The 18,909-nt window shown below is 37.0% G+C and overlaps 1 long non-coding RNA gene and 1 pseudogene across 1 annotated transcript in view; both read left to right on the forward strand.

The window, feature by feature from the left end:
- LOC133095061 (uncharacterized) overlaps nt 1–17,755 on the forward strand; it is a 90,915-nt gene extending 73,160 nt beyond the window's left edge. Inside the window, exon 4 of the long non-coding RNA XR_009701546.1 lies at nt 17,691–17,755. This is a non-coding gene — a long non-coding RNA (uncharacterized LOC133095061). The remainder of the gene's footprint in view (nt 1–17,690) is intronic.
- LOC133094885 (olfactory receptor 2G3-like) lies at nt 5,847–6,782 on the forward strand (annotated as a pseudogene).
- Nucleotides 17,756–18,909: the final 1,154 nt, after the last annotated feature.

Below are 18,909 nucleotides of genomic sequence, written 5' to 3' on the forward strand. Positions count from 1 at the left end.
TACAAAGTACAGTAATCAAGACAGTATGGTACTGGCACAAAAAGAGAAATATAGATGAATGGAACAGGATAGAAAGCCCAGACATAAACCCACGCACATATGGTCACCTTCTTTTTGATAAAGGAGGCAAGAATATACAATGGAGAATAGACAGCCTCTTCAATAAGTGGTGCTGGGAAAACTGGACAGCTACATATAAAAGAATGAAATTAGAACACTCCCTAACACCATACACAAAAATAAACTCAAAATGGATTAAAGACCTAAATGTAAGGCCAGACACTATAAAACTCTTAGAGGAAAACATAGGCAGAACACTCTATGACATAAATCACAGCAAGGTCCTTTTGGACCCAACTCCTAGAGAAATGGAAATAAAAACAAAAATAAACAAATGGGACCTAATGAAACTTAATAGCTTTTGCACAACAATGGAAACCATAAACAAGATGAAAAGACAACCCTCAGAATGGGAGAAAATATTTGCAAATGAAGCAACTGATGAAGGATTAATCTGCAAAATTTATAAGCAACCCATGCAGCTCAATCTCAAAAAAACAAACAACCCAATCCAAATGTGGGCAGAAGACCTAAATAGACATTTCCCCAAAGAAGATATACAGATTGCCAACAAACACATGAAAGGATGCTCAACATCACTAATCATTAGAGAAATGCAAATCAAAACTAAATTGAGGTATCACCTCACACCAGTCAGAATGGCCATCATCAAAAAATCTACAAACAATAAATGCTGGAGAGGATGTGGAGAAAAGGGAACCCTCTTGTACTGTTGTTGGGAATGTAAATTGATACAGGCACTATGGAGAACAGTATGGAGGTTCCTTAAAAAACTAAAAATAGAACTACCATACGACCCAGCAATCCCACTACTGGGCATATATCCTGAGAAAACCATAATTCAAAAAGAGTCATGTACCACAATGTTCATTGCAGCTCTATTTACAATAGCCAAGACATGGAAGCAACCTAAGTGTCCATCGACAGATGAATGGATAAAGAAGACGTAGCACATACACACAATGGAATATTACTCAGCTATAAAAAGAAACAAAATTGAGTTATTTGTAGTGAGGTGGATGGACCTAGGGTCTGTCATACAGAGTGAAGTAAGTCAGAAAGAGAAAAACAAATAGCATATGCTAACACATATATATGGAATCTAAGAAAAAAAATGGTTCTGAAGAGCCTAGGGGCAGGACAGGAATAAATATGCAGACGTAGAGAATGGGCTTGAGGACACGGGGACGGGGAAGGGTAAGCTGGGATGACGTGAGAGAGTGGCATGGATATATCTACACTACCAAATGTAAAATAGATAGCCAGTGGGAAGTAGCCACATAGCACAGGGAGATCAGCTCGGTGCTTTGTGACCACCTAGAGGTGTGGGATAAGGAGGATGGGAGGGAGATGCAAGAGGGAGGAGATATGGGGATATATGTATATATATAGCTGATTCACTTTGTTATAAAGCAGAAAGTAACACACCATTGTAAAACAATTATATTCCAATAAAGATGTTAAAAAAATAAATAAAAATAAACTATTTTGTGTGTTTAAAAAAAAAAAGGCCAATGGCAACAAATGTACAGATGCTTTTTCTAGCACTAAAGTCTGACTACCTGAAAAACAGCTTATCATTCTAATATATAGCAGTTCAACTCTCAGAAAGTGTTTCTGAATAACTCACTTCAATACTCTTTCAATTGAATATATTTCCTCTTGCTTAATTATTAATGTTCAATAATAAGAACAATCACCACGACATATTTGGTATGTCAAATCAGTGAGGAACTAACACATTATTTAATGGGTCAAATGATCAAATATTAGATTTCTGGCTAACCAATGTAATGAAAATATACATAAAAGGGTTAAATAGTAAAGATTTTGCTGCAAAGGATGAATCTTACTTGGATAATGGGAGAAAATATAGATGAGTACTTGCATAAACTTAGTATTTGGAAGGTTTTCATAAGGCAAATCCAAAGCCATGGTGATGTCACGAAAGGATGCTCAACATCACTAATCATTAGAGAAATGCAAATCAAAATTACAATGAGGTATCACCTCACACTGGTCAGAATAACCATCATCAAAAAATCTACAAACAATAAATGCTGGAGAGGGTGTAGAGAAAGGAGAACCCTCTTGCACTTTTTGTGGGAATGTAAATTGATACAGCCACTATGGAGAACCGTATGGAGGTTCCTTAGTAAAAATAGAACTACCATACGACCCAGCAATCCCACTACTGGGCATATACCCTGAGAAAACCATAATTCAAAAAGAGTCATGTACCACAATGTTCATTGAAGCTCTATTTACAATAGCCAAGACATGGAAGCAACCTAAATGTCCATCAACAGATGAACGGCTAAAGAAGATGTGGCACATATATACAATGGAATATTAGCCATAAAAAGAAACGAAATTGAGTTATTTGTAGTGAGGTGGATGCACCTAGAGTCTGTCATACAGAGTGAAGTAAGTAAGAAAGAGAAAAACAAATACCATATGCTGACACATATATATATAGAATCTAAAAAAAAAAAAAAATGGTCATGAAGAACTTAGGGGCAGGATGGTAATAAAGACGCAGACCTACTAGAGAATGGACTTGAGGACACGGGGAGGGGGAAGGGTAAGCTGGGACAAAGTGAGAGAGTGGCATGGTCATATATACACTACCAAATATAAAACCAATAGCTAGTGGGAAGCAGCCGCATAGCACAGGGAGATCAGCTAGGTGCTTTGTGACCACCTAGAGGGGTGGGACAGGGAGGGAGGGAGGAAGAAGCAAGAGGGAGGGGATATGGGGATATATGTATACGTATAGCTGATTCGCTTTGTTATACAGCAGAAACTAACACAACAATGTAAAGCAATTATACTCCAATAAAGATGTTAAAAAAAAAACAAACCATGGTGATGTGTACATTTTTTGTCTAGCAGATTGCAAGACAAAAATAATCACTGAATTGGAATGAGTGGAGGCACTCTTAGGCACTGACATTATAAGAAATATAAATTTTTTTCAACTCCTTTAAATATAACAATGTTATATCTATAAAGTTAATATGTAATATTAGGAGAACATATTTACTTATAAAGCACATATTTTATTATAAAAAATTTCATCATAGCAGTTCTTAACTTATGTTAAAATTATAATATGGAACTTATTCAAATAATTTGGTGCATTCTTATAATAAAGTATTACTCAGGCACTGGTGCTATGGTTGATATTTTTTGACATTGAAAAATATTTATACTTGTTAATGAAAATAGCTGGTTACAAAAGAGAAACAAGTCTCACTTATTCAATTATGTAGCTAAAGTCTAATAGCAAAGACATTGCTTTTTTTCTTTTCTTCACCCACAGGAAAGAATATAAGAACACCCACACTTGAGGGGCTGGGTTAGAGGTGACAGAATTTGTCTGTGATATTGTCTGGCTGGAGATAAAGCAAATGTCCAGTTGAGAAATGCCTTCCTTTATGCTTCTCCCTTGAGAAACCCGTGTTCTGGACACTCTATACAACTCCATGTTAATTAGTAACTTGGAGATACAGATCCCCAAGGTCTTGAGCATCCATATCCTATGTATTTCTCATTTTTTCTAATTTGATTTTCTCGAAGGATTACTACTCAAGAAATGTTTACTTTCACCGAGCTCATTGGTATTGGGCAGTGATATTCGCTTCAGTGGAGCAATTCTAATATGCCTAAGTCATGTCACCAATCTTCTTTTCTGCATGCTGACAAAGATAAAAGGCAGAAGGGGGATGACCTAGACGATGCAAGAAACCTGTCTTGATTTCTTGTATTGCCACATCTTTCTCCCTCTTGAGTGGCCTCCAGGTACATTAGTCAGCGTTGACTGACTCAGCGACTTTAATGACCGGCTTTGTCTCTTCTCTACCTTCCTTTTCAGGAGTCCTTTCTCTATGCATCGATGTCAAATATAATCATTGTTCATACCACAAGAATAATCAGAAAAAGGCATGGTAGGAAGAAAGTTCTTGAATTTTTTGCCAAAAGGAAAAAGATTTTCCTTTAGATATTTCTTCCGCTTTACATAGTTAAAATATGGAAATAAGCTAAATGTTCTTCAATGGAAGAATGGATAAAGAAAATGAGACTATCTATCTATCTATCATCTATCATGTTCAGCCATGAGAAAGAAGGAAATCCTGCCATTTACTACAACATGTATGAAAATACTATATGGTATCACTTATGCAGTGAATTAAAAAAAAAGAGAGAGAGAGAAACAGAGAATAAAGAATAGAATGGTGGGTTTCACAGGCTAGGGGCAGGGGTAAATGGAGTGATGTAGGACAAAGGATACAAATTTTCAGTTATAAGAATAAGTTCTGAGGAGCTAATGTACGACATGGGACTTTAGTTAATAATGTGGTATTTTATACTTGAAAGTTGCTGAAAGTAGATCTTAAGGATTCTCACTTCACACAGAGAAAAGAGTTAACTATGCTAACTAGGTGAGGTGATGAATATGTTAGTTTTCTTGATCTTTGTAATCATTCTGCAGTATATATGTATATCAGGTTATCATGTTGTACACTTTAAATACAGACAATTATATTTATCGAGTATTCTTCAATAACATTAAAAAACAAAATTTTAAAAGTATATTCATCCCACTTAAAACACAATGTTACTTTTTGAAGTATAAACATACCTGAATAGGCTGACAAATTTAGCTTTCATTATTCCTAAAAGTAAATGACTCAATAAGATACTGACTTTAGAGCATTAAATTTGATGATGATAATGTAGAAAAATAGTAAGTGAAGAGGTATGGTGAAATATATTATAATCTGGACTGGTTTTGTTCTATAGAATGTAAAATGGGTGACAAAGACATATTTTGCCTTTTCATGACTTGACCAAATGCCAATTCCTTGTCTTTAACTAAATGGGTGTGTGTAGGTGAGTTTTTACCTTATTTTTTTATCTAAATGTTTTTATCAAAAACATTTTATCAAAAACTGAACAAATGTGTGCACATCTGAGTTTGTGTGTCTGTGTTTTTATGTGCATGTATCACAAATATCTTTTTTTCATCAACTTTGAGGTATAAAAACTGTGGTCAGTTGTTAAATAACATAAAATTATTTAGCTTCCCTCTATGTTGAAATTCACCTGTGTCTGACCCTGTATCACACTCTGATCAAATACTTAGTTGTAAGAAACATTATCATAACCTGCTTTGTCTACTAGTAACAAAAGACAGAAAATATATTCCATTTATTTTTCTGATCCACTACTTCACTGTTATCCATTATTTTTGCATTGTAATTTCTGTAGAAACAAACAATGATCACTCATAATTCATTTCATACTGGGCGTTTAAATTTGCTTCAGCATTCCTATCTTCTTTTCCTCTACTAACAGAATTATATAGCCACCCAAACTGAGACGTTTTCTTTTCTTCTTAGGAAAATTACCTTTAATAGTAATTTTCAACAAGTGGAAAAAAGAGGATGGTCACATGAAAAAAAGGAGGATGGTTCAAATATTTTTTGAGTCAAGAAATGATGACAGAAAAGAATGCCTTTGTTTTTAAGAATGTCTTTTTAAAAGACATTTATAATTACCTTTTTATAATTACCTTTTTAAATAATTAATAATACCTTTTAATAATTATCTTTTTAAATAATTACCTTTTTTCCTTCTCTGTGAAAGCTCACTAGTTTAAAAAAAATGAGTTTACTTCAAATATTACAAGCAAATAGTAATAATGTTCTTTCCCTCAATTGAATTTTGTATCCATTTTTCTCTTTTACAATAACAGACTAATGGAACAAAACAATAAAATGTCTGGGGGAGATTTTATTTTGCATGGATTCTTAGACCAGCCTCAACTGGAGGTCATCCTTTTTGTGGTAGTTTTGATATCATATCTTTTGACCCTCCTGGGCAACACAGCCATCATCCTGGTCTCCTGCCTGGACTCGAAACTTCACACATCTATGTATTTCTTCCTCACAAATCTCTCCTCTCTTGACCTTTGCTTCACTACCAGCATTGTCCCCCAGCTATTGTGGAACCTGAAGGGACCAGCCAAGACCATCACACCAACGGGCTGTGCCATACAACTCTATGTGTCTCTCTCACTGGGTTCCACTGAGTGTGTTCTCCTTACCATCATGGCATTTGACCACTATGTAGCAGTCTGCAGACCTCTCAATTACACTAGTGTCATGCACCCATCATTTTGCAGGTCCTTAGCAGGAATAGCATGGCTAAGTGGAGTAGGACACACTCTCATCCAAGGAACCATCGCCCTTCGGCTTCCTTGATGTGGACATTACCATGTGCCCCACTTCTTATGTGAAGTGCCTGCCATGATCAAGTTGGCCTGTGTTGACATCCATTCATATGAAGTCCAGCTTTTTGTGGTCACGTTAGTTCTCCTTCTTCTTCCTATGGCATCGGTATTGCTCTCCTACAGATTCATTGTGCAAGCAGTGACAAAAATTAAGTCAGTCCAAGCTTGGCACAAGGCTCTAGGGACCTGTGGTTCCCATCTACTACTGGTGTCCCTCTTCTTTGGGACCAGCTCAGCCATATGCATTCAACCAAAGAGATCCTATGGCCATAGCCAGGGCAAGCTCCTTACACTCTTTTATACTGTTATAACTCCCACTCTCAACCCCCTCATATATACTCTGAGGAACAAGGATATGAAAGGAGCCCTGAGAAGACTGCTGAGAAGAGAACAAAATTCCTAAGGAAAAATGAGGGAAACACTGACTTTCTGTTGTGGAAACTTATTAAAGAGACATAACATTAAATAACTACTCCCAACTTGTTGCTTACCTCTCTGTCTGTATTTACCTACAATATGGCTAACATGGTTTAGAAAAAAGAAGCACGTTTAGATTCAACTTGCATAGCTCATGGAACGTCATGTGTGTATATGCGTGTGTTTTATAAACATATTCACACTTCTCTTATTAAATGTCTTTGAAGGGGTGAAGCATATCTTAAAACTGGGAGATTTTGTGATCTACCCAATACATATGTGCTTGCATATCTGATTAGGGAATTAAATAGTGTTTAATATGCAACCAGAAAACTGAAAAGTATATATTAGTGTGAGGAAATTACTGTAACACTTCCTTCGTAAAAGAGCTGTTGTGTAATATTATTTAAAACATTTTACACACAGTATCCCAATCCTTTCAAGAAAAAAATACAACAAAACTTGAAAATGTGGGCTTTTTTTTTATAGTAAAGGATCAGATCTATGAATCTACTTAAAATGCTATTAAGAAAGAAAAATATTTGTTTCTAATAAAAACAATAGAAATAATTGTTAAATAATTATAAAAAATTACTTAATAATTTAATGAAATACTAAAGCTTAATGTAACCTAGTTTCAGGTGGACCTAGAGTCTACAGGGCAAAACCTTGTGTTCAATCTTATTCAACGCCGTATTTTTTCTCCCAGTGTCTTTGTTTTTTTTGTTTTTTGTTTTTTGGGTTTTTTTTATAGTTATTAATAACATTTCTTTTTAATTTATTTATTTATGGCTGTGTTGGGTCTACGTTTCTGTGCGAGGGCTTTCTCTAGTTGTGGCAAGCGGGGGCCACTCTTCATCGCGGTGCGCGGGCCTCTCACTATCGCGGCCTCTCTTGTTGCGGAGCACAGGCTCCAGACTGCGCAGGCTCAGTAATTGTGGCTCATGGGCCCAGCTGCTCTGCGGCATGTGGGATCTTCCCAGACCAAGGCTCGAACCCGTGTCCCCTGCATTGGCAGGCAGATTCTCAACCACTGCGCCACCAGGGAAGCCCCCATTTTTTCTGTTTTTAAACATCTTTATTGGAGTATAATTGCTTTACAATGGTGTGTTAGTTTCTGCTGTATAACAAAGTGAATCAGCTATACATATACATATATCCCCATATCTCTTCCCTCGTGTCTCCCTCCCCCCCACCCTCCATATCCCACCCCTGTAGGTGGTCACAAAGCACCGAGATGATCTCCCTGTGCTATGTGGCTGCTTCCCACTAGCTATTGGTTTTACATTTGGTAGTGTATATATGTCCATTCCACTCTCTCACTTGGTCCCAGCTTGCCCTTCCCCCTCCCTGTGTCCTTAAGTCCATTCTCTACATCTGCGTCTTTATTCCTGTCCTGCCCCTAGGTTCTTCAGAACCATTTTTTTTTTTAGATTCCATATATATGTGTTAGCATACGGTATTTGTTTTTCTCTTTCTGACTCACTTCACTCTGTATGACAGACTCTAGGTCCATCCACCTCACTACAAATAACTCAGTTCGTTTCTTTTTATGGCTGAGTAATATTCCATTGTATATATGTGCCACATCTTCTTTATCCATTCATCTGTTGATGGACACTTAGGTTGCTTCCATGTCCTGGCTATTGTAAATAGAGCTTCAATGAACATTGTGGTACATGACTCTTTTTGAATTATGGTTTTCTCAGGGTATATGCCCAGTAGTGGAATTGCTGATATGACATAAATCACAGCAAGATCCTTTTTGACCCACCTCCTAGAGAAATGAAAATAAAAACAAAAATAAACAAATGGGACCTAATGAAACTTAAAAGCCTTTGCACAGCAAAGGAAACCATAAACAGGACGAAAAGACAGCCCTCAGAATGGGAGAAAATATTTGCAAATGAAACGACTGACAAAGGATTAATCTCCAAAATTTACAAGCAGCTCATGCAGCTCAATATCAAAAAACCAAACAACCCAATCCAAAAATGGGAAGAAGACCTAAATAGACATTTCTCCAAAGAAGATATACAGATTGCCAACAAACACATGAAGGAATGCTCAACATCATTAATCATTAGAGAAATGCAAATCAAAACTACAATGAGATATCACCTCACACCAGTCAGAATGGCCATCATCAAAAAATTTACAAACAATAAATGCTGGAGAGGGTGTGGAGAAAAGGGAACACTCTTGCACTGTTGGTGGGGCTGTAAATTGATACAGCCACTATGGAGGACAGTATGGAGGTTCCTTAAAAAACTAAAAATAGAACTACCATACGTCCCAGTGTCTTTGTGATTGTAAAACACATGGGCTCTGAAGCCAGGCTGCCTTGGTTTGAAACTTTGCTCTTTCTATTCACTATCTATATATAACCCTTTTCTCTTTACCTAACCTCTATGTTCCTCAGTTTAATCACCTCCTAGGTTTGCAGTGAGAATTAAATAAATTAATTCATGCAAAGTACTTAAAAATCACTCATGGCACTGGTAAGTGCTGAATAAATCTTAAAGATTATTAAAATTCTTTCAAAAATAGTATGGTGCTCTACAACCTACAAATTCTTCACTCTTCCTCCATCCTTCTTAACCTGTGCTTGGTTTGTTTGTTTGTAATTGTCTTGTATTTTGTATTGTCCTGTACATTGCACTTCTTTTTCACTGTGCTGGAAACACTAAGACCAGCCAAAATCTCTCTTCACTTTTCTTTAGATCAGCACCAATTTTCACTTCTTAAGAGCCAGTTTTGACTGTTTAATCTGTGCTCCAGAGAACATGATTGAGACTTTGGGTTAAAATGCTTGAGTTCAAAACCTAATCTATCAAGCTAATCAAGTAGGTCAGTACTTAAGTACTTGAGAGTGCTGTGTCAAGTCACAGTGTCCTCATCTGAACAAGAGTGGTAACAATAGGTCCTACTTTACATGACTATTGTGGTAAACTAATCTGAATTTAGCCCACAGCCTGTTAGATATTAATAGAAACAACCCAATAATTCAGGCTATTTCTATACCACTTTTGTGATTTCAAAACTCATGATGACTTCATAGACCTTAGCCATTTGATCTCTCTGATATCTTTAATCACTTTCTAAGATTATTCTAATAACCTTTCAATAGACCAAAGGATCCCCATTCTTTTTCATAACTCCTCTAACTCAGCATAAACTCTAAATGTGAGTTCTACATTATAGTTAGGTCTACCTGACCCTCACATGAATATAAAAGTCTTCTTAATCTTATTCCCAATTGTTATCTTAACCCTTTCCCTCCATCTCATTCATGTTCCATTGCCCTAATTCAGATCCTCTGTCACAAAGTTTGCAGATTTGTGGCCCTGAGCTGAAATGAGTTTATAGACATATTTGGTGTGGAGATCAGAGTTAATTCAATGACTGTGAGTGTCCTCAGCTGTGTAACTCGCTCTCTGCTTCACAACAGACCTTCACCCCAGCCCAAGGAGCTCATGTAGCTCACCTTCTAGCCTCTTAGGCACATAACCTGTTGGTATCTGTGACTGAATTTCTAAAATCTCCTAACTGTTTTCTTCAAACCTTATTTTTTCTCCATGATAAGTTTGATTATTCTATAAAATTATTTTCCATATATAAACTCTACTTTTCTCATTTAAATGTCTTCAAATGATTACCAGTGTTAAAAAACATAAATTCCACCTAGTAAATTTGAAGATCTAATTGGCTTTATTGAATGAGTCATAAATCGGGCAGCATCCCATCTACCAAGTAGAGAGAAGCTATACAAAATGGGAGCCTATTATAGGCAGGAGAAAAGAGTGAATTGTTTCAGGTTTAGATAAACTACCTATGCGGGATGGAAGGGGACTAAGTATTAGATTGCCTCATTGGTGCTGTCAACAAAAAATTAATCAGCTGATCTAAGAAAGAATTGGAAAATTTTATTGGAGCCAAATTTGAGGATTATAACCCCGGAAGAGCATCTCAGAAAATTCTGAGAACTGTTCCGCCCGTTAGAAGTCAAGACACAGTTTATAAAAGTTTTTTGAGACAGAGGGCTGTACATCAAATGACATATTACTGACAGTTTACATAATCCAGATCTAAGCACCATCGTGGTGGGTCATGTGACCCCTTACAAGATCAAGAAGGAATGTCATCTTTTAAGGAGTTGTCTTGTTGATGCTGGGAGAAAGTTGCTCTTTTTATGGTTGAGCAGGTATTTCTGCTGGTGGGAGAGGTTTGGTGGATACATAATGCAGATACACAATGCACAGTGTGGGGAGAGAGGAGGCCAAAGAGCAGAGAAGAAGGTTTATGGGGCTTCCCTGGTGGCGCAGTGGTTGAGGGTCTGCCTGCTAGTGCAGGGGACGCGGGTTCGGGCCCTGGTCTGGGAGGATCCCACATGCCGCGGAGCGGCTGGTCCCGTGAGCCACGGCTGCTGAGCCTGCGCGTCTGGAGCCTGTGCTCCGCAACGGGAGAGGCCGTGATAGTGAGGGGCCCGCGCAGCGCGATGAAGGGTGGTCCCCGCTTGCCGCGGCTGCGGAAAGCCCTCGCACGGAGGCGAAGACCCAACACAGCAATCAATCAATCAATCAATCAATCAATAACGTGAATTTCTTAAAAAAAAAAAAAAAAGTTTTCTGTTTAAATTTTTATTGTATTGCCAGAAAACATTAATTTTATTTCAGGGTGCTGACCAGAAAATTCCAGACTGACCAGCTAAAACCGCATTCCTGGAGGAGGTTGTAACTGCAATTAGGTTAGGTATTATGTCTTGGTTTGCTTATGTGGGCTTAGCACAGTGACTCCATTTTAGGCCTGTTATTTCTTTTCTAAAATAAAGTCTAAATAGCACATAATTCCAGGTTCTCCATCATCCTGATCTAATTTATCCCTTATCTTCCACAACATGCTGTCATTCATCTTATGTTCAATTAATATTTAAACACCCAGCAGTTTCTGAATATTTTTCCTTTTATTAAACTTTTGCAATTTACGCTGTATCTACTTCTCAAAATCCAACTTAAATCTCATCTTTTCTTGTTGCCCAATTATATTCTCTTCCTCTGCATTGCCAGGTCATCTTTCACGTACTAATTAATAAACATATGAGAAAAAACCGGATCTTTCAAGGAATTCAAGTACTCTATTATAGCAAGAGGAGAGAGAATGTAATAGGAAATGACAAGAGATACACTTGGAAGAGTAAAAAAGGACTAAATCACAAAGGGACTTACAAATATATTATGCTAAGGAGGTTGAACTTTCCTATGATCTCTAGGAGAGTATTTTGTATTATATAAGATCATGGACTCTACGGTCAGACCAACCTAGATTCTAATTCCCAGGGCAAGTTATTGAACTTCTAGAAGGTAAAGTTTTCAAATCTATAGTGATTGGAATAACAGTACCAAGTTCATAACGTGGTGAGCAATAAGTGAGATAATGCATGACCTGCTTGGCTGAGTGCCTGGCACCTAGCAAAACTCAGTGCATGTTTACCCACTGATATATTAACAATGAGACTACTCATGGGCTGTGATTAAAACAGAAGAACAATAATTTTATTGCTTTATTCATCCTGCCCATACCAGGTAGCCATTCTTTCCTTGCTCCTGGATTACGTCTTTAGAATGCCCCATAATCTTTTTGGTCACTTTCAAACAGTAAAAATGTCCACTTTTAGTAATAAAGTATTCTCATGTTAGTACTGTAATTAAAATGTTCACTATGAGGCAACACTTTATTTACATTTGAAGATTCTGTGCTTCCCAAGCTTGAGCCTGTTCCTGTCTGAGACCTTGCAGTGGGGATTTGGGTAAAGTAAGAGTTGTTACTATCCATCTTGTGCATCTTCCTCTGTGCCTCTAGCTTGGTAAGTGCAGTTTCTGAACTTGCCAGGGTAAAACTCTGCAGAGGGAAAAGGAGAAGTTAGGCAGTAAAGTTTACTTGACTCAGTAGCCAAAGACTGCTTTTCAGTTTCTCACATTTATGTATTTATTTTTTGTCAATTATCAGGCAATTATAAATGTGAGGTCATCTGGTTAACTTCATCAGTTATCAGGGGAGTACAAATTGAAATCATGATATATACCACCAAATTGGCTAAAATTAAAAAGACAGAAAATATGAAGATATGAGTCAACAGGATATAGTTTTAAATATATATGTACTTATATGTATAATATAGATTATCTGATTGGAAATTTAACATGAATATGGCAGAAATGAGAAAACAACTCAGTGTTGGGTGGTTATGAGGGCAGAACTTAAATATCTTTGTGGTTTGGCCTAGATGGAAACAAAAGTGAAAAAATCAGAGGGGCAAAACTATCTCTTTCAGAATCATCTCCTGGGACAGTTCTTCTTTGGCTACTACAGAGCCTGGTACTAATTGCCATATTGGGAGAACTGTGTCCCTGGGATCTTTCCAGATTCAGTGTCCTGTGTCCTTCCCAGTCTCTGCTGACTTGCTGATCTTCAGGGAGCTCCATCTCAAATAATAGTCCCTACAACCAATACATGGGCCTTCGGCACTCTCTTGTCATTTCAAGGTAATAATAATTTGAACGCTATGGCTTAAAGTTCTTTTTCACATTACACTGAGAGTATCAGTGTGCCAAAAAAAAAAAAAAAAAAAGTCTGGAAAAGTTCCTCTCTTTCAACCTATTTACTTCTATTGATGCCTTGATTTTATATCTACACGATGCCTATGACTTTTAATGGTAAATTGAGATTCTGGTTTAAACTAATGTTCATCCAGGTGAGGAGAGATCATATAGTACACCAATGATGATCAATTTTGCATCATAGTGGAATAGAATCCTTCTACAAGCCTAAAGTGAACATACTGTTATAACTATCCTTATAAATAGGGAACCAGTTCATGACTGTGAATTGATCTTTCTTGGTATTTCTGTTGAAGTATTGTGTTGTGTTTGTATGTGTGTGGCGGAATGGGGCGTGGGTTAAAACACAGGAGAAATTCTCATTTGACTGAGAGGATAAGGTAGCAACCTGCAGTCTGGATTAAAGAGAATTGAACAAACGACATGGGTCTGGCTTTTTCTTATTCCTTTGATAGGAAAAATGAGTACTTTTTAGGGTAACTAAATGGATGGGAATTGACCATGAATAAGAGAATGGAAGGAATTATGCATGTATGTGTATATTTGTGTTTTTGTGTATGGATATGAATATATATAATTGTGTTTATAAGAAAAATGTCTATATAATATCAACTAGTTTTTCCTTAATGATTCTTTTGTAGTCTCATTTTACTATTATTTGCTTTCGCTATTTTGAGAAATCACTCGGCGACTTCATACTGCTGTTGAATGTCCGGATCCCCCACCTGACCCTTCCCTCAACTTCATTCCCTTTCCACTGGGTTCTGCTAAGTATCATTTTTACATGATAAGTTAAATTAATATATCTATCATTGAGAATATATTTTACTTCTATGATTAATTTTCACAACAAGTAATAAAACAATTTTAGGATATGCAGTTATTAGGGAAGAATTTTGAAACCTGAGTGATTTTCAGTGATGACGTGTAAAAGTGCCTGTTTGTCTTAAACATGAAATACAGTTACGGTCTTTGGGAATACACTTTGTATCAGTGAATATATTTTAAACTTTTGCATTTATAACAGTTTGGACTTTTAAAAAGCTCATTAAAAATCTTGGCCTCTTTATATACAAATCAATTTTCACTGCAAAGTAAAGGAGCTGCTACAGTGGAGGATTACTGGACTGAATGTCAATATTATGACATAGTATGAGTGTGTTTCATGTTTGGTAATTGCAATCATTGTTGCTTTTGTTGTGGTCATCCATGTACAATGCTTGATGTCAGTCTATTTATCTCTTGTAAAAATAAAATACAGTGTGTGTGTGTGTGAAAAAAAAAGATTTTGGAAAAGAGAAATGGATTTAGTAAATATTGAAGAACTGATAAAAATAAATTGTGGAAAAAAAAAAATCTTGGCCTCTTTAATCTTCTTGAAGGTAAAAACTCGACGTTGGTTTGATGTGCATCGAGGAGCCTCTTTCATCCTGCCAAACAACCTTCCTTTCCTTGATTCTCATTCCCTCCATTAAGATTCAACCACCTTGTCTTTCATCATGCAAGACAGGAAAGCTGACTCCCGTCCTCAGCACCATGCACCAAAGAAGGCAAGGAGGTTTGCTCTGAATATGTGCATGAATTTACGTTACTAATCAGCTGGTGGACTAAATTAGTTAACTAATCCTTAAAGGAAATGTATTTTTGACATTATGTGTGCATAATGATTAAACATTTAGATATAAATGTTAATATTATTCCTTTCAATAGCCAAATGTTTGCCATTTTATAGGAAAAATAACCTCTATAATCTCCAGAAGTAGACTGTCATTTATATAATGAAAATCCTGGAAAAAACATGTCCACCTCAAAATTACAGTTGAAAAATTGCAATGTTATTTACATATATTATTTACTTATATTAAGCATCAGTATTACGGGGTTTTCCCCATTTAATTTGAATGATTTGTCATAAGCTATAAATTAATCAAATATACTTTTTTCTTCTGATATTCTTCCTTTATTTTTTTCTGTGATAAATTTTAACTCACCTTCTAATAGTTATCTCTCAAGAAAACTCTTTCTTCTACAATTAGCCTTCATGTGCCTCTCTGTACAGAGTCTGGTCCTTAATGTCATTTGCTGCAGCTTCTGAAGGCCACTGCCAAAATTTATTCTATGGGGCACAGTAATTTCTCTCAGAGTCAGTGTTTCAAAGAGTAATTTTAAAAGGTTGTTATTGTGACCAGAGGCCAACACATTATCCTCTCTAAATTCTTACAATATTTTCCTCCTTTTTGTGAACAGGGTGATGGGCATGAACAGTAGTAGTGCCGAAGATGACTTCATCCTGGTGGGCTTCTCTGGTCAGCCCAACCTGGAAAAGATACTCTTCGTGGTTGTGTTGGTATCATATCTCCTGACTCTGGTGGGAAATACAATCATTATTCTGATCTCCTCCATAGACCCTAACCTCAAAACACCCATGTACTTTTTGCTCACTCACCTCTCTCTAGTTGATATCTGCCTTACTACCGGTATTGTTCCCCAGCTGCTGTGGAACCTAAGAGGACCAGCCAAGACCATAACAGCCCTGTGCTGTGCTGTCCAGCTCTACATCTCCCTGGCTTTGGGCTCCACTGAGTGCGTTCTTCTGGCTGTAATGGCTTTTGATGGCTATGCTGCAGTGTGCAAACCTCTCCACTATGCAGCTGTGATGAACCCACGGCTGTTCCAGGCTCTGGCAGGGGTTGCGTGGCTGAGTGGAGTAGGAAACACTCTTATCCAGAGCACTGTCACCCTCTGGCTGCCTCGCTGTGGACACTGGTGGCTCCATAATTTCTTCTGTGTGGTACCCTCAATGATTAAGCTTGCATGTGTGAGCGTCCAGGCCAGTGATGTCCAGCTATTCATTGCTTCATTGGTCTTGCTCCTCTTGCCCTTAGCACTGATATTGGTGTCCTATGGACATATAGTCAATGCAGTTATTAGGATCAAGTCAGTCCAGGCCTGGTGCAAAGCCCTGGGGACACGTGGATCCCACTTGATGGTAGTGTCCCTCTTCTATGGAACCATCACAGCTGTCTACATTCAGCCCAATAGCTCTTATGCCTGTACGTATGGGAAATTCATCTCCCTCTTCTACACAGTAGTGACCCCAACCCTCTATCCTCTCATCTACACGTTGAGGAATAGAGATGTGAAAGGAGCACTGGGAAGACTATTTCACGGAGACAGAGACCTAGGCTCATAAAAACTGAAGCAGAGCACACAGCGGTCAATTTTTTTATGGCAAAAAAACCCCTGAAGTTCATCTTGTACAAGATGAACTTTACTAACCTATAAGAACTTTACTAAAGAACTTTACTAACCTATGAGAACACATGTAATCTTCACAGTCTGCATTATTGTCTATTACTTGGCCTCAGAACTATCTATCCTCTTCAACCTCTTTCTCAGGCTTCTTTTGGGCCCTTTATAAGGCAATATCTCCCCACACCCTTTAAATGTCCATTATTCACATCATTTCTGTTTCTTGCCCTCGTTTCCTATGGTTTTCTTCAGTCTTCCTTCCTTTTTTCCACTCTCCATTCTATTTTGTCCATTGTTCTTTCCTTTTTTACCCCTTCCCTTCCCTCCTTCTTGTTGCTTCCTTCCTTTTCCCCGTTTTTTTTCTTTCTTTTCTTTCCATTTTTACGACGTGCTTAACAACCATTTCCCTGGCTGCTTCTACATTATATCCCTTCCCATCAATATTTGAACAATTCCTGGAAACAACTATCTCTAAAAGTAATTTCCCATTTATTACATTTGCCTTGTGGTATACAGTGGAGGGATTAGACTAGAGAATTTGGATTTTAACTCCACAACTTCCTTTTGGAGCTTGTGCAAGTTTTATTGAAGTTTTTTGTATCCACATTTACTTATGAGTAAAAAAAGAATGAGCTTTGTTATTATGTTGATTAAAAGATCCAAAAGGTAATATAAGTGTAGTGTATGTTTAACAGTTTTTTGTTTTTGTTTTTGTTTGTTTGTTTTGTAATGCAAGTGCCTGACTTAAGCTTTGATTTTGGAAGCATCCACTTCAAAGGTTCTCAGAAAGAACCATTGGTTCATTTTAGGTAACTGAAAATTTGGGCCGCTTGTTCTTCTCTTCCTGCTCTTTTAATTCCTGCTCTTATGTTTTCACCAATAAAAAGGGAACCCAGAAACCTGAGGCCCCCACCTGCAGCCCCAGTAAAAGCAGAACCCCAGACCTGCTCTCTCTCTCTACCCGAGGCCAGACTTGCCATGTACAATCTTGAACTTGTTAGTAATGAACCTTTTTCTTTTTTCAGAGTTTCCCAGTGGTTACTGTTGAGGGCATCTGGCAATCATAAGAACCACAAGGGCTAATCCAGCCACAACACTGCTTAACCATAAGGTGAGACCAGCTTGAAACAATAAGTAAAGCAACTGCAAAAAGTAATCAATAAATATCAATTAAAATCGTTTCAATCTTCTAATTTTCTGATCATAATATTCCCTCTATTTTAATCTAATATATGCTTATTACTTTCAATTGCATGCAGTTTACCCAGTCAATAATTAGATACCCATTTATGTTTATATCTGAATGGAAAAATAATCACCTGAAAATATGGCAAAAATAAGTTACTCTTTTTTTTGTCTTCATAATATGGAAAAAACATATGATTTATTTTCTCCACTCACGTATTAAAAAGTATGACACACTTGCTTTAATGGTGACAACACAGTTGAAATCATTATTTCCAAAGGAAAGACATTGTAGTGTGGTAGTAAAGAATATTTGAACTCAAAGAGACCAGAGTCTATGCCCTGTCTCCATCATTCATTTCCCAGCTGCATAACTCCAGGTAAATCACTTAACATTTCTAAACCACATTTTCTCCATTTCTAAAATGAGGACAACCTCAGAGATTTGTTGTATTTTAGGAGATCGTTAGAAGGCATATAGTAAGAACTCAGTAAATGTCAGTTATCATTAATAAACTCTGTTGATCTTGGTGATAATTATGGTATCAAATTGAGTGGTCTTGATGGCAAATATATGTTTTCCGGGCATAAATTATGTGGGTAGTCACAAGTCACATTTAATATTCTACTAATTTCACTTGTGATAATCAAATGAGTTCTGCTTTTAACATCTAACCAAATATGTTGGTTAGTTGTTTCACTCAAACATGCATTTTTTTTTCATAGACAAGCCAATAGCAACTAGTCTACTGTGATCTAATAATTGTGACTCAATTACAGTATCTAATTCTTGCTTTGATTTCTGTGGTTTCATATTCTCAGAGTCTGGGGGAAAATGTATTCCTCATGTAAACTCTGAACAAAGATATCCCTATCCAAACATTACAGCACACCTCATGTTTGGTCATATAGTTCACCTTCCAATCTACAAGCTGGATTCACATACTATAACAGTATCAGATGAGGTCCTTATTGGCAAGTTCTTCTGAAAAGTTGTACCAGCATGATCCATTACGCACCTGTATAATTATCCATATTTTTGTTTTCTCTTTTATTTAG

Source organism: Eubalaena glacialis, chromosome 7 (assembly GCF_028564815.1).
Source record: "Eubalaena glacialis isolate mEubGla1 chromosome 7, mEubGla1.1.hap2.+ XY, whole genome shotgun sequence".
NCBI lineage: Eukaryota > Metazoa > Chordata > Mammalia > Artiodactyla > Balaenidae > Eubalaena > Eubalaena glacialis.